Source organism: Culex pipiens, chromosome 2 (genome assembly GCF_016801865.2).
Source record: "Culex pipiens pallens isolate TS chromosome 2, TS_CPP_V2, whole genome shotgun sequence".
Taxonomy (NCBI): Eukaryota; Metazoa; Arthropoda; class Insecta; order Diptera; family Culicidae; genus Culex; species Culex pipiens.
Genome location: NC_068938.1, coordinates 105,377,022 through 105,391,579, shown reverse-complemented (window position 1 = coordinate 105,391,579; position 14,558 = coordinate 105,377,022). Strand labels below are relative to the sequence as shown.

Below are 14,558 nucleotides of genomic sequence, written 5' to 3'. Positions count from 1 at the left end.
CAGTCGCCATGTTGAACATGTGTTGTCTGTTTTGTGTTTGATTTGTTCTTTTGTTTGGCTGATGATGCTGTTACGGTGATGATGATGGTCAGCTTTAAATTGCAAGATTTTTGGTAGCTTCCCAAGAAACTTGGATACATGGAATGAACTTAACGAAAGTTAAATGAACCATTTGGGGAAGTTATCATGAGATTCGTTGTTTTTGTGCTTTTGTGATATCATATTTTACTTAGTGATCTTTAATAAAAATTCATTCTATTTCCATCCACTATTTACAAAAAAAAAAAAAAACAAATCAAAACATTTCATCAAATAGACTCAAATTCAACCATCCTTCCATCCTACTTCATTTCATATTCAGCATCACGCCTTCTCTCCGATCAAATTGCATGAACCGACGACTACTGCAGCAAAAAATAAAACCGTCTTCGGTCCAACCCTCCTATTCATAGTTTTCGTCTCATCGTCCCAACCCACCGACGGGAGAATCGCTCCTTCCAAGATATCTTGCTCGTCCCACAATCAAACTCTAGATGCAAAATCCGCCATCACCACCACCATCATCGTCATCAGATTGGGAAGAGATGATTGAGAATCGCGCGTTCAAAATAAGAAATAAAAGTTCCTCCTCCCTGCTCGATATTCTCCTGGAAAGGTTGGTAACCCTAGCCGGCACACCATCTCAAGTTTGCGCGAGCGCCGAACAGCCGGCATGTGTTCATCAAACCGATGATCTTCATGTGTGTCCGTGAAAAGTTCACCGCCACAACGCGCGCACAGTCTGGAGCATCCTCTAAATTCTAATTCCTGCCTGACCGATCTGCCGTCTGATGCGACCGATCTCGATTGCTACACCCAAACGGTGGATCTGTGACGGTTAGTGTCGTACGGTTGGAAGACGCAAAATAGAGAGATTTGGAGAGTGCCTGCGCTTGGTCACTCTCTTTTCATTAACCCTCTACTGCCCGAGGTTTCCTTTAAAAAATATTTTTCCCGTGTTCATGAGGTCATTTAGAGCAACTTTTGTTCAACTAAAAACTTTACTTCTCTTGTTTTATGTTTTCTTGTTTTATTTTTAGTTTTTTAATTTGAATTTATCTTGTTAAGTTTATGCTTGTTTTTGGTAGTATTTGGCCCAATTTACCACCTAATATAATAACATTTTTCCTATCTAATTTTTTCACGTTTTCACAGACATTTTTTCAATTTATCACTTGTTTTTCACATTTTCACATTGAGCAGTTCTCTACGAAATCGATCTTTTTTTTAAATTTATTTTTTTATTTTTTTTCATCCTGCTGAAACTTTTATGGTGTTTTTGGAATGCCCAAAGAAGCCATTTTGCATCATAAGTTTGTCTATATAATTTTCCAAACAAATTTGGCAGCTGTCCATACACAAATGATGCATGAAAATTCAATTATCTTTATCTTTAGAACGAATTTTTTAATCGATTTGGTGTTTTCGGCAAAGTTGTAGGTATGGAAAAGGATTATACTAAAAAATGATACAAGTTAAACAAAATTTTGGTGATTTTTTATTTAACTTTTTGTCACTTAAACTTGGTTTGCAAAAAAAAAAAACAATGTTGAGCAATTCTGTACCAAAACCAGAAATGGGTTTTATTTTTATTTTTTGATTTGACTCAAACTTTGTGGGGGCCTTCCCTATGACCAAATAAGCTATTTTGGGTCATTGGTTCACCCATACAAGTCTTGATACAATTTTGGCTGCTATCCATACAAAAATGGTACGTGAATATTCAAACAGCTGAAACTTTTGAGTGATTTTTCTGATCAATTTGGTATCTTCGGCAAAGTTGTAGGTATTTTGAGGATTATTGAGAAAAAAAAAATGCAGATTTTTTAATCAACTTTTTTTTCACAAAAACTCAATTTCCCAAAATATGTATTTTTTTTATTTTCGAGATTTTTTGATATGTTTTAGGGGAAAAACCCCCGCATCATTTGAGCCATAGAGAAACTTGCTCAAAAATCTGCCGCAGAATTATGAATTTTTGAAAAATTTGTGATTTTTGGAAAAAATCGAAATTACATGCAAAAACTAATTTGATGTAATTTTTCAATATAAAATTGAATTTGCAATCGAAAAGTACTCTACAGATTGTTTGATAAAGGGTTCTGTTTTCAAGATATAGCCATCAAAAGTTTGATTTTAGTGAAATATTTGCAGTTTTTCGATTTTTAAAAATAGTGACCATGAGTGACCATTTCTAAAAATATTTTTTTTGAAGATTTTTGCTATAAAATTGTCTAAGAGACATTCACAGCAAAAAAATCCGATGGTAAAATCGCATGCAAAAGCATGCACATCACCTTTGTGAGCAAAAGCATGTAATATTGCATGAGAAAACGTGTACACAAAAAACATGTACAAAAGAAAAATAAATAAATTTTGCACATCCCAAAAATAACAACAATCTGGTGAGAGTCATATCCAGAATACAAAGTCTGCGCCCCAACCGTCTCGGCTATCTCGCCGTCTTTTAAATGTTGAGTTCAACGCCGATGTACCAGTAGGTTTCCCGTACATCGTATTCAGAATTAACTGTATACGATGTACATCGGTGTTGATCCGGCTAAATTTACAGCGGCGAGATAGCCTAGATGGTTGGGGCGCGGACTTGGTATTCTGAATATGACTCTCACCAGATTGACGTTATTTTTGGGGTGTGCAAAATTTATATGTTTTTCTTTTCTACATGCTTTTTGTGTACACGTTTTCTCATACATTATTACATGCTTTTTCTCACAAAGGTGATGTGTATACTTTTGCATGCGATTCTACACAGATTTTTTTACTGTATTGAAGATTGAACCTCTTATTGCTGAGATACAGCCGCTTTAAGAAAAAGAAACAGGAAAATTGAAGTTTTCTAAGTCTCACCCAAACAACCCACCATTTTCTAATGTCGATACCTCAGCAACTAATAGACAAATTTTCAATGTTAAAACATGAAACATTCGTGAAATTTTCCGATCTCTACAAAAAATATTTTCAATTTTTGAATCAAGACTAACATTTTGAAAGGTCCAAACATTCAATATTACGTCCTTTTGAAATGTTAGTCTTGGTTAAAAAAATAAAATATTTTTTTCGAACAGATCGGTAAATTTCACAAATGTTTCATAATTTAACATTGTAAATCGGCCATTAGTTACTGAGATATCGACATTAGTTTTTAAATCTTTGCAAGGCAATATCTCAGCAACTAAGGATCGTATGAACAAAGTTCAGAAAAGCAAAATGTATAGAATTTCAGCCTTTTTTGAAAATATTTTTTCAAAGGTGGGCAAACATGTGCACTAATTTAAAAAAAAATACAAACTACGACTATTTTTAAAAAAAAGTTACCTAAAATTGGCTTTTACTTGAAAACGGTGCACTTTATTAAAATTTCACTAAATTACTATTTGATTGCAAATTTGATTTTACATCGAAAAATGAAATTGAAAAATTTTGCGACCAGCATTTAGATTTTTCGAAAAAACTGTATTGATTAAAAAAAATCATAACTCGGTGAAAAATTTTTTGCACAACCTTGAAATTTCTGAAAAGTTGCAATTGATGTCCTCTAAAACATATCAGAAAATGAAAAAAATAAAAATAGTGTTTTTTTTTTGCAAATCAAGTTTTATCGACAAAAATTTAAATAAAAAATCACCAACAAAATTTTTACCGTGTATCACTTTTTTCAGTGTAGTCCGTATCCATACCTACAACTTTGACAGGACGATCAAAAAAATCCTTAAAAGATACAGATTTTTGGATTTTCATACACCAGTTTTGTATGGACAGCTGCCAAATTCGTATGGAAAATTATATGGACAAACTGATGATGCAAAATGGCTTCTTTGGGCATACCGAACGCACGATTAGCCGGATTAAAAAATACAAAAATTAAAATAGAAGCAAAAAGACCGATTTCGTAGAGAATTGCTCAGAGAGATTTGGAGAGTGCCTGCGCTTGGTCACTCTCTCTTCAATAAACTACTGTGACATAGTGGTAAGGTGATTGAGTTAGAATCAATGGTCTTCGCTCTGATTCCCGTTCAAAGAATAGTCAGCTGCCACACTCACCGTTCGACCGCTTGACAAACTCGTCAGCAAACGTCAACTCTCTCCCATTTGAGTGCCACACTCTAAGCTGCGCGCAAGATCACGTCGCCGTTCTCGGTAGATCGAGTCGCGGATCGGAAAGGCGGTTATTTGTTGTTTTTTGCTCCAATTTCGCGCACCAGGTTTCGCGACCGAGCGAGCCAAGCTGCATCCGTCGACGGGCAGATCGTTCAAGGAAATGATTAGCCAGACGAGAATCGCACGAGACGCGCTTGACGAGATCGACAGGAATGTCTGTCTCGAGTTCTACTGGCATAGATTCTAGCGAGTTTGCAGACGACGTTCCAAGAAGTTGGAGAGTTCTATTTTAATCTCCATCAGCGTTCAAGAGACAAACAGCGAGTAGCGCAACACTTGTAATTCATCCCGCTTGGAGCAACTTCACCAGAGTCATTACATAAACCACTCTGCGCGGTTGCAACGATCGTAAAACATTCCGAAATTTTTCTAAGGCTAACCTACCATCGGTCGTAAAGACGGCGTTATCTTGAACCGACGAGCGAGAGAGATAGAACACACAACTTTAGAAGGCAAAATCGTCCAAATTTCGGACTCTCCGATAACGACATTGTTGCGTTGGTTGCTTGAACTTGGCGCAGAAAAACCAGAACGAAATGTGCAAGAGGCCGGACGGCGACGAAAATCGTGAAACAAAATAAAAGTATAAATTATAGCTGCTGGGGCAGTCGTTGTAGAGTGTGGTCAACAGTTTTGATTACGGCACAACAGCACACAGACAAGCCAAACCTAACCTCAGCTCGAGTTGGACGGCTAGAAGGTTTCGTGTGAAAATCAACTAAAACACGTTGGATGAACCGTGCCGCGGGGAACGCCGGTGGTCGCGGGTTTGTTGTGAAAATTGAGACACTGCTGGTTCGTAGCCGTACGCGCGGAACTGGACTTGACCTTTGGATAGGCCTAGTGGACAGTTTTGGGAGTAGAAGAAATGTTGCAAGACGAAAATCTCTTCGGCAAAGTCAGAGAGCTGTACACAGACAAAAATAAAAATCATGGTGATATTACATCTGGGAAGGGGTACATCTTTTATGTCAGAAAAAATGTGTAATTTTACCTCTGGAAATTTGTAATTTTACCACTTTTCTGGTGTAATGTCACTTTTTCAGTCTAAATTGAGGTAAAATTACATCATAAAAGAGGTAATATTCAACCTTCCAAAATTACAACTTCCAAATTTACATTATTTTTTACTGTGTAAGTACAGTAATTCCACAAATTCGGAACACTTTTGTGATAATTTGTCAAGGCAGCTTTCAGGTTCACATATATACACATTTTTTATGTAATATTACTTAAAAAGAGGTAATATTCAACCTACCACATTTTCAACATTCCAAAATTCAACTTTTTTTTCTGTGTAGTAAAAATAGTACTTTTTGAACAAAAAACTTCATTTCAAGGCTATTTTATTCTGAGCAGCAAAACACTTCGTCCAAATTGCCTGTTCCATTATTGTGGGATGTTATGGTAAACTATCAGACCATGGATAAAACATCACTAAGCTTGAGTTTCACTGGTTTTAGTGTGTGAAGTAATTATTTTTATTTACAAATATGTACTGCTGGAAAGACCCAAAGTTTGTTTACATCCGTAAGAAAAAAGTGTTCCGAATTTGTGGATTTCAAGGATCAATGTTTTTCTTTTAAAAAATGATATAAAAATTCAAAAAATACCGTCGGTCAATACTCCAATCGAAAGATCGCAAGGAAAGCTTTCACATGGAGGTAAAAGCAAATCATTTTCTTCAATTATCGATATTCTATGATTTTTGGAACATCGGCCGATCTATAAACCGTTCCGAATATGAGGGATGCCTGTATTCAAATAGTTATGCGGATATCCGGAGTCCGAAAATATCGGATCCGTAGTCAGCGCCATGCATTTGTAAAAAGTTATTTTTTTTGTATTAAAATTAAAAATTGATGGTTTTTGTAACATTGCAGTAACAATTATGGATAGCATAAACAGCGTTTCACTTTGCCCAGACTGAGTAGCCGATCAAACTCAAAATTATGGATAGTAATAATGAGGCTTAGGAATTTCTCACGCTTGAAAATTACAATTTTTACGGGGTCCATAATTTCAAAACACAAAATTTCACGGAAATTTCATGGATCACATGTTTTCGAAAAACCCAAAGAAAATCGTTATAATGAAGCATTTAATATTACAAACTGCATGTACATTTTTTGCAAACACAAAAAAAAAGTTGCAACCGACGGGATTCAAACCCAGCACCAACAGTAAGGACTGGCGCCTTAGCCCACTCGGCCAACAGACCGAAGAAAATCTGTAAGGATAAACGCATATATCGACGTCGTCGTGCTATCTTGTCGCACCCGCCATTTTGACGTTCCGAGAAAAACGCGTTTTAATGTTTGACCTTGAATAAACAAAAACGAGAGCACGCAATGTAAACAATAACAAACACGTTTTGTTTGGCTCACCATTCTGTGCATAGTTTCAAAGTTTAGTTGAAGTTGGTTGCTGGAGTCCCGAGTTATAATTACAAATGCTTACGGTAGTCTAGCTTGTACGTGCGACAAACGCATCCTGACTTTCCTGGCCTGAAATCCCTTTGGCCTTTTGTCGCACTGACATCAATTTTCATGGAGTGACAAGATAGCACGACAAGATTGAAACTACTTTCATATGTAAAGTGACAAAAATGCACGGAGTTTTTTCGGTTTTTGTTGAATATCTCAGGATTGAAATCGAATTTTGGGGATCTGTGACGGTCAAAAGGTGAGGCATTGTGAGCTGCACAAAATGGCATTTTTAACTCAATTTGGCCCAAAATGCACGTACGACAAGTTAGCACGATGGCGACGATATGAGCTTGACATTTCGGTCAAGTAGGTTTCCCATACTGATGGGCTACATATTTTAAGGTGTAAAATCACATAAAATTGCATAACATAATGCAATATTTATTTTCCACCCAGGCCTTTTACACGCAGCTGGATTACTACTTTTTTAGCTGTGTACTTTGAACACAGTTTGTAAGGGAACTTGTAAGAAAGGCGAAAACACGCGACATCCCCAAGATTAAAACAGCACCAAAATAAAATCTTATATTATTCTAGGTGTGTGCTATCTTGAGACAACGACCTATTAGTACTTTTCGAGAAAATCGATTTTTAAAGTTTATAGTTGAAGAAAACAAGGAAAAGTGCAAAAATGACCAAAATAAATAAAACTAGTAAAATATTGAATTAAAAAAAGCAAAAACTAACATCATCAAACTAGTTTTTCGAGTGGCAAACAAATTAAAACTGTTAAAAATTTATTTTAGGCTGGTACAAATTGTATTTAAAGTTTTTTTTAACCCCTTACCTCCCCCCCCCCTTCAAAAGTTGGCATTAAAAAACTTAAAAATTTCAATGATAAGTTAAGTGCAATCACATGAACATTTTTTCGCTATTTTTTCGCTATTTTTCTTTTGTTTTCGTCAAATCTAGCTTTTTTTGAAAACTAATGATTGCAACTTAACTAATGTAAATGCATTTTAAAACACTTTTTGCATTCAAATGTTGAGACTATGGCTTGTTATTTCATTTTTTAACATCCCCCCCCCTTTACCCCGCCAAAACCAAGGGACAAAAACTTTGAAAAATATTTGCATCGGCCTTATTTGTTTAAAAAAAAAACAAAAGTTATACAGATAAAATAAAGAGCTATTAACTATACATTTTCAAGTAATTTGTGCCTCCTTTTTGAAAGAAAATTTCTAAAATGACGTAAATAATTTAAAAAATGTAATAAATCAATCAAAGTTTAATCTGCCCATAATTGAAAATTCGGCTATTATGCCAAATCAAGTATTCCGAGAAAAACGCGTTTTAGTGTTTGTCACAAAATCTCCGTCAAGGCAATTTCCCATAAGAGTGGCATATTAGCCGTTTGGTTTTTCGCATCGGCAGCCAAGTCTAAACACTATTTCAGTAAAATTCAAGTTCCAGGAGATGCGTTGGAACATCCTCTACCACCTGGTGCTAATATCTCGTTTTTGCTAAAAGTGGATATTAGCCGTTTTTTCAATGGTGGGCAGTAATACAGTCCGGACTCGACTATCCGAACTCTCAATAATCGGAAGTTCGATCATTTATATGGCAATTTATATACACTTACTCACACAGTGAAACCTCTCTTTACGCAGTGCGTTACGTTTTTCTAATTTGTCGATTTCTCTGGAACGATGCAACATTTTCGCAATGTTTTGAAAGCAATTTGTAGGTTTTGTTCAGATCTACAAAACGCGTTTTGAAGTTTGCAAAAATATTGTATGGAGAAATCTTCGAAAAAAAAGCGTAGCGCCACCGCGTGAATAAAGGTTTCTCTGTGCTTCACTTTATATACCTACATCAAATTCGGATTCTGAAACCCCATTGCTTATAAAACTATCAAATTCAATTATTCATTATTTCATCACTGCCATTTTGGTCACCATCTTACATTTAAAAATTCAAAACATTTCAAAGTTGTTTTGAGGTCATACTTAGTCTGACCAATAAAAAATAAGACATGAAAAGATAATACAGTGAAACCTCTTTTGACACGGTGCGTTACGTTTTTCTGATTCGTTGATTTCTCTGGAACGACGCAACATTTTTGCAATCTATTAGAAGCAATTTGTAGGTTTTGTTCAGATCTACAAAACGCTGTTTGAAGCTTACAGAAATGTTGAATGGTTATAGAGAAATCGACGAAATAAAAAGCGTAACGCCACCGCGTAAAAAGAGGCTTCTCTGTATATATTTTTTCGTGATTCGATTATCCGAAATTATTTTTTGCAGGGCTGTAACTTAACCAAAAAGATTTCAAACGCCTAAAATTGTATTGTGGATATCTCTGCATCAAATAAGTACAAAAGAATTATAGGTTTTTAAGGCCGCTGCAAATATTTTTCAATGTTTTTCTTCAAACAAATTGAAATAACAAGCCATATCCTCAACATTTGAATGAAAAAAAAACTTTATTAAAATGCATTTTTTTTTACACTAGTTCAGTTGTTTAGTAATGATTAGTTTTCAAAAAATGTAAGTCTTGACGAAAAAATCCTGGTTTATGTTCCATTCCAATTTCCATTCGACGATATCTTGGAAACTATTGAATAATACTTCGTTAAATTTTCTCATATTTAAAAAAATTACATGCTTTCAACAAACTTTTCAAAAGAGTTTAACACTTATGATAAAGCCCTTTTAAAAAAGGGTTTTTTGAAACATTCGTTTTTTTTTCATTTCTGGCTTGCAGATGTAACTGAATCATAACTGAAAATAGGATATGGATGGTAGCAGCCTGTATAGATAATAAGCTTGTATCAATAACGACAAACTTATGGGAAATTTTACATTTATTCCGGTAAAAATATTAACGAAACTATAAAATCAAGCCGGTTACATGAAAATGGCCAAATACCACAAGAAAATGCTCAAAATCCCTAATAATTTCTACATTTTTATTTTCAAACTGCTGTATTTTTACAAGAATTGGACCACTTTTACCTTTAAAAAAAATACGTTTGAATAAACGATTTTTGAGTTTTTAAAGAGGGATATACTGTCTTACATTTCCATAAGGCTTTTGGCAACATCTAAAACTATTTTAACACAAATTTTGTTTGAAAAAAAAAATCGCTAAATCACCTTAAAATTATTCTTGAAAACTTAAAAATCTCGCCGGTTATCCCATACCTCTTTCGCTTTTTGTTGACTTGTTGCGTTGCATACCACTTCCCAAACATGGACGAAAACTTCAAGTACCCAAAAGTAGGGTTCAACACGGTAACGCGATGTTAAAAAAAAGGATTTGCACCGCAGATAGAGCTTTGTCTAAAATTTAAAAGTAATTAATTAATTATTTAAATAACTTACGCCCGTCTCAAAAGTCATCCTCCTCCATATTCACAAAAATGGCTTATATAAGCGAAGGATAACATGTTTAAAAAGTTTCATTAAAACCGGAGAGGATCAAGTAAAACAAATATTTGAAAAAATCTTATTTTGCACTGGAATGGCTACATAGTTTACTTGCTTCAAGATTCAGAGTACTCACTCTAAGAATATCTGAGCAAATATAAGAATTGAAATGCTAAAATTGTGTACTTCCTTAAGAATATAATCCCTGTCCGCGCAATACCCTACTTGTCGGAAAGCCACTTTTCATCTTCTCAATCTCAACTTCCCCGGTCCATCGGTCCGGTCCAAGCTCTGCAAAACTATTGTCGCCCCACCATCATCAGCATCTCGGATGAATAAAAATTGCAATCAGTCACGGGCCCAGTCACCGGCTGTCTTCTTCTTCTTCTTCTTCATTGCTCTTCCTATTAATGCCCAAGAGATGGATGAAGAAGAACCGTGCTGCCAAGTCTCTTGACGTTCTTTTTTTGTTGTTGCTGTTGGTTGCCTCCTCCTTCCGCAAGTCTTTGTGTGTTTGCAAATGTTCTGTTCTGTTGAAGTTTGCTAAATTATAGCCTGTGGCGCTATGCTGCAATGGTTGTATTTTTTTTTCCTTCGGTTGATTGCTAGCAAAGCAGATTGATTTGAGCCGTTTTCGAAACGATCAATAATGGGGAGTTGAAAAAAAAATTGGTTACGCCACAGCGAGATTCGAACTCGCGGCGGCTGATTCGCAAGCGATTACATTGTCTCACTTTCACCGAGAGAGTGACAGCTCAAAACATCACCGCGCTCGAACTCGAAACTCATAACATCAATTATCGGCGCTCGTGTTGACATTTCCCAGTGTTCCAAACAAACCCCGCTCCAATCCCGAATCAATAAACAAACAAAAACAACAAAGTGCACGAAGAAGGCGGCGGTGTAGAATCCTTCCACAGACACACAGCCGTCGTCGTCGTCGTGCCGACGTTTGTTGTATTCGTCATCGAGAACGTAAACAAACACTTTCAGAGCCTGCTGCGCGGGGCAAGAACGAAAACGAAAACAAACAAACCCTTGGGCGTTCTTGCGGGAGTGGGTGCTAACAAGCTGTGTTCTTATTCGGGGGGAAGGTACTAACCGATTCCAGATAATCCCAAATTTTGAGGCACTTTTTGTACACCTTCCAGCCGGAGAAATTTTCCTCTTCGTTGATTTGGCAACACTGAATTATTTGATTTTTTACGAGCTTTGATTTTCCATGCACTTTTTCTGCTCGGGATTCCACAATTAACACTGATTTCTCAAATCTAAGGACTTTTCACTGATTCTTTTTCCACTCGGCTTAAATTTTCTTCCAGTTTTCTTCTTTCGTAGCTTTTCCTTCTCTTCTTCCAAACGCGGCACACACCAAAAGCGCACGAAAATTTCTCGATTCAATATTTGCTCTTATTTCATTCACTTTTCCTGCTCTCCCAAAAACCGGGTCGATACACAAAACACGCACACACAAATTTCTTTCCTTCCACTTTTTAATATTATTATTATTATTAATCACACTCACAGGGGGGAGGCTTCCTCTTCGGTGCAGGCTTTTATCGGCTGGCTTTCGGCGTCTTCCTTTCCGGATTTGAAATCACTTAGCACACTTTTTATTTCTTTTGACTCTCTTTTTTCCCTCGGGGCCGGCTCACTTTTTCCTCGGGTAATTTCGGGTTTTAATGCACCGGCACGGGCTGTGTAACATTCCACTCGTTTTGTTGGTAAATCGGGAAACTTTTTCCGTTTTTGTCGAATTATTCTTTTTTTGTGGTGGAATCGCTTCGCGATAACAAACTTTGTTCTAGACAATTTGGTACCGTGGGAATTCACTTTGGTTTCGGGCTTATCACACACACACTGACCGCAGCGGTTGACGATTGTGGTTTGTGGGGTTGAGCTTCCTTTGGTCGTTATCGCGGCGGCGCTTTGACAGCTGATTGTTGCTAACAAGTTGTGTTCTAGCAATGATTTGCACTCGCTGTGATAACAAAAATTGATTCAAACTTGTAGATTAGCTTTTTGCAGCGATTTCTTCTTTTGGGTATCGTTTGCAGATTTTGTTTTCCTGATTAGATTGTTAACAAATTGTGTTCTCATTAGAATCTAACAACACAAGATACAACAGATTTATAATTTTGTATTTCAATGGTGACAAATTGTATTATCTCCCTTTGGAACGCTTCTTTCCCACTTCAGAGACGCTCGCTACTTTAACAAACTGTGTTCCTATTGACTAGAACACCGCACTCGTGTCGCAATTACACCATTTAACCATTCTTAAGCACTTGTTTAGTGTTTTCACAAATAAACCGAACGCTTATCAGCGCTGGCAACAACATTATTCGATAATTTATAACCGTTGTAACAGGTATAATTAAACACACCTTGCCTCTTTGGCTTTTTATGTTGTGTTTTTTCTTCTGTTGATTTTTTTCCTTTATCGCACTTTCTCTCCCCTTCTTGCTCTAACAAATTCCGCTACATCAGCGCTCCTACGGTAAATTCTTCACTCTTCCTGCTGCGGAACAAGTTGCATTTAATCATTCGTTCTTGCGTTGCACAATCTTTGCGGAGCTGGCATATTCCGGCTGATGTTTTTGTTGTTGTTGTTGTTGCAGATGTTGCCGTGGACTTTGTTGTCGCCACATAATCCCATGACACACACACACACACAGGTTTTCTCTCTATCTCTCCCTCTTCCACTCTCAACGCACTGCTCGAGCGTTGTGTGTGACGCAGAACTCGTCTTGCGAACCAAGAACAAGTTTTGTTAAACGACGACGACGACGACGGGTTCTTCGACTTCCGGAGCGGGTTCGTCGTCGCGGCGACGCGGATCGAATCGACGGCTCTCTGTCTCTCTACGAGGGAACACCTTCGGGCCCAAGAGGCACTGGCACAGAAGGGCGCGCGCGTACACACGGACACGGACACAGCGCGAACCGATTCACATGACGTACGAACTCAAACTGAGACGAGCGCGGCTCGTGAACGGTGAACAACCGCGCGAAACGAGCGCGCTCGCGCTCTCGTGAGGAACTCGCGAGAGAGAGAGCATTGAACGAGGCGAACTTCGTTCGCGAGGAACTCAAATGGGTGGTGGAGGACGAACGTGAATCGCGAAAGGCAAAGTAGTGAAGTGACTACTTCGTCAGCAGAGCACACGAATACTTGGAAGCGGAGATTGGATTTGGACTTGGCGAGTTGCGAGTTGGGTTTGAGCTGGTGATGTTTTTGTTGTTGTTTTGGACAGTGTTTCGCGTGAATGATGTATACTGGCTAGGGTTGGCAGGATTAGTGAGTTAGACGGATAAAATTTGATATTTAATACTTATTTAGTAATGATAAATTAAATTAAAAATTAAACCATAAATTGGGAATAGCGTTGGCCATGATAATTCAACAAGAAAACTAAAAGTAGATGAGTTCTTTTTGGTATTTATGACACACATTCAGCCTTCAAGTTACAAAGTTTTGACAAGAGCTGTGGAGTTGGAGGCGGAGCTGGAGTCGGTGGAGTTGGCTTTTTTTGGAGAACAGGAATCAGTATCTTCAAATGCCGGAGTCGGAATCGGAGTCGGGAAATTTCCAACAACTCGATGCCTCTGTGATCTCTTATGCTAACTAGATAGGAAAACCAGCAAGATTAGTACAAGAGAGCACAAGGGCGTCGAACTTTGTATTGGAATTGTTGTTGAAGTCGAATTTGGTGAAGTCGGGTCTTTCTGAAGAGCTGACGTCGGAGTCGCTAAATTTCCAGAAGCTGGAGTCAGCCCTACTTAGAAACGGCTATCAAATTGAAAATGTTTGCCATCGGAAAGCTACACCCAAAGGTATAGACCGTGCGGATAACGTCATGATTCGAAATCCGGACACTTAGTACCATAATATTTTTGTTATAGCTGGCAAAAAATCATGTAATGAGTTGGAAATGTAGAAATATCATCAGGATTTAGTATAAACAGTCAGTTTTAAGAGAATGCATGCAAAATATGTCTTTTCTAACAAATTTTTCACCAGAATTTGAAAATTTAAATGACTTGTTGTGCTTCGAATCCCGGACACTATTAAAAGCTGATTCGAAATCCGGACACTTTTGCTTCGAATTCCGGACACTCGATTTTGTTTATGAATCTCACAAATTTGGACTGAAATGTTAGTGAATGGCGTTCATTAGGTCACAAATAAGCTGTTAACATCAAAACAATCGATAGTTTATATAAAAATTTGCTAGAATTTAAGGAAATCAAAAACATAAATTTCTGCTTTGCCTTCCCGGTGCTTCGGACGCCTATGAAATATTTCCGTTGAAATGTTTCACATTTTTGGTAAACTTATAATTTTATTTTATTTAATTTTTTTGGCATTAACTACAGCGTTCAAACAAATTTTAAATGAAAGTTGATGTTAGAATTCATCAAATAACACAGTTTTGACATTCATAATGCGAACTTATATCCAAATAAATGATAAAAC

At 37.0% G+C, this 14,558-nt stretch overlaps 1 protein-coding gene across 9 annotated transcripts in view; it reads right to left on the bottom strand.

Moving 5' to 3' along the window:
* Positions 1–14,558, bottom strand: part of LOC120427680 (nuclear receptor coactivator 1) — a 340,351-nt gene that overhangs the window by 223,746 nt on the left and 102,047 nt on the right. For 6 of the 9 annotated variants that reach the window (XM_039592606.2, XM_052707558.1, XM_052707556.1 and 3 more), the window contains exon 1: positions 11,182–13,048. The exons of 1 other annotated variant lie outside the window; for it this stretch is intronic. The gene's annotated coding sequence lies outside the window, so the exon portion shown is untranslated. Of the gene's footprint in view, positions 1–11,181; positions 13,050–14,558 lie in introns of those variants that run through there. 2 more of the 9 variants (XM_052707557.1, XM_052707555.1) reach the window with 1 other exon arrangement.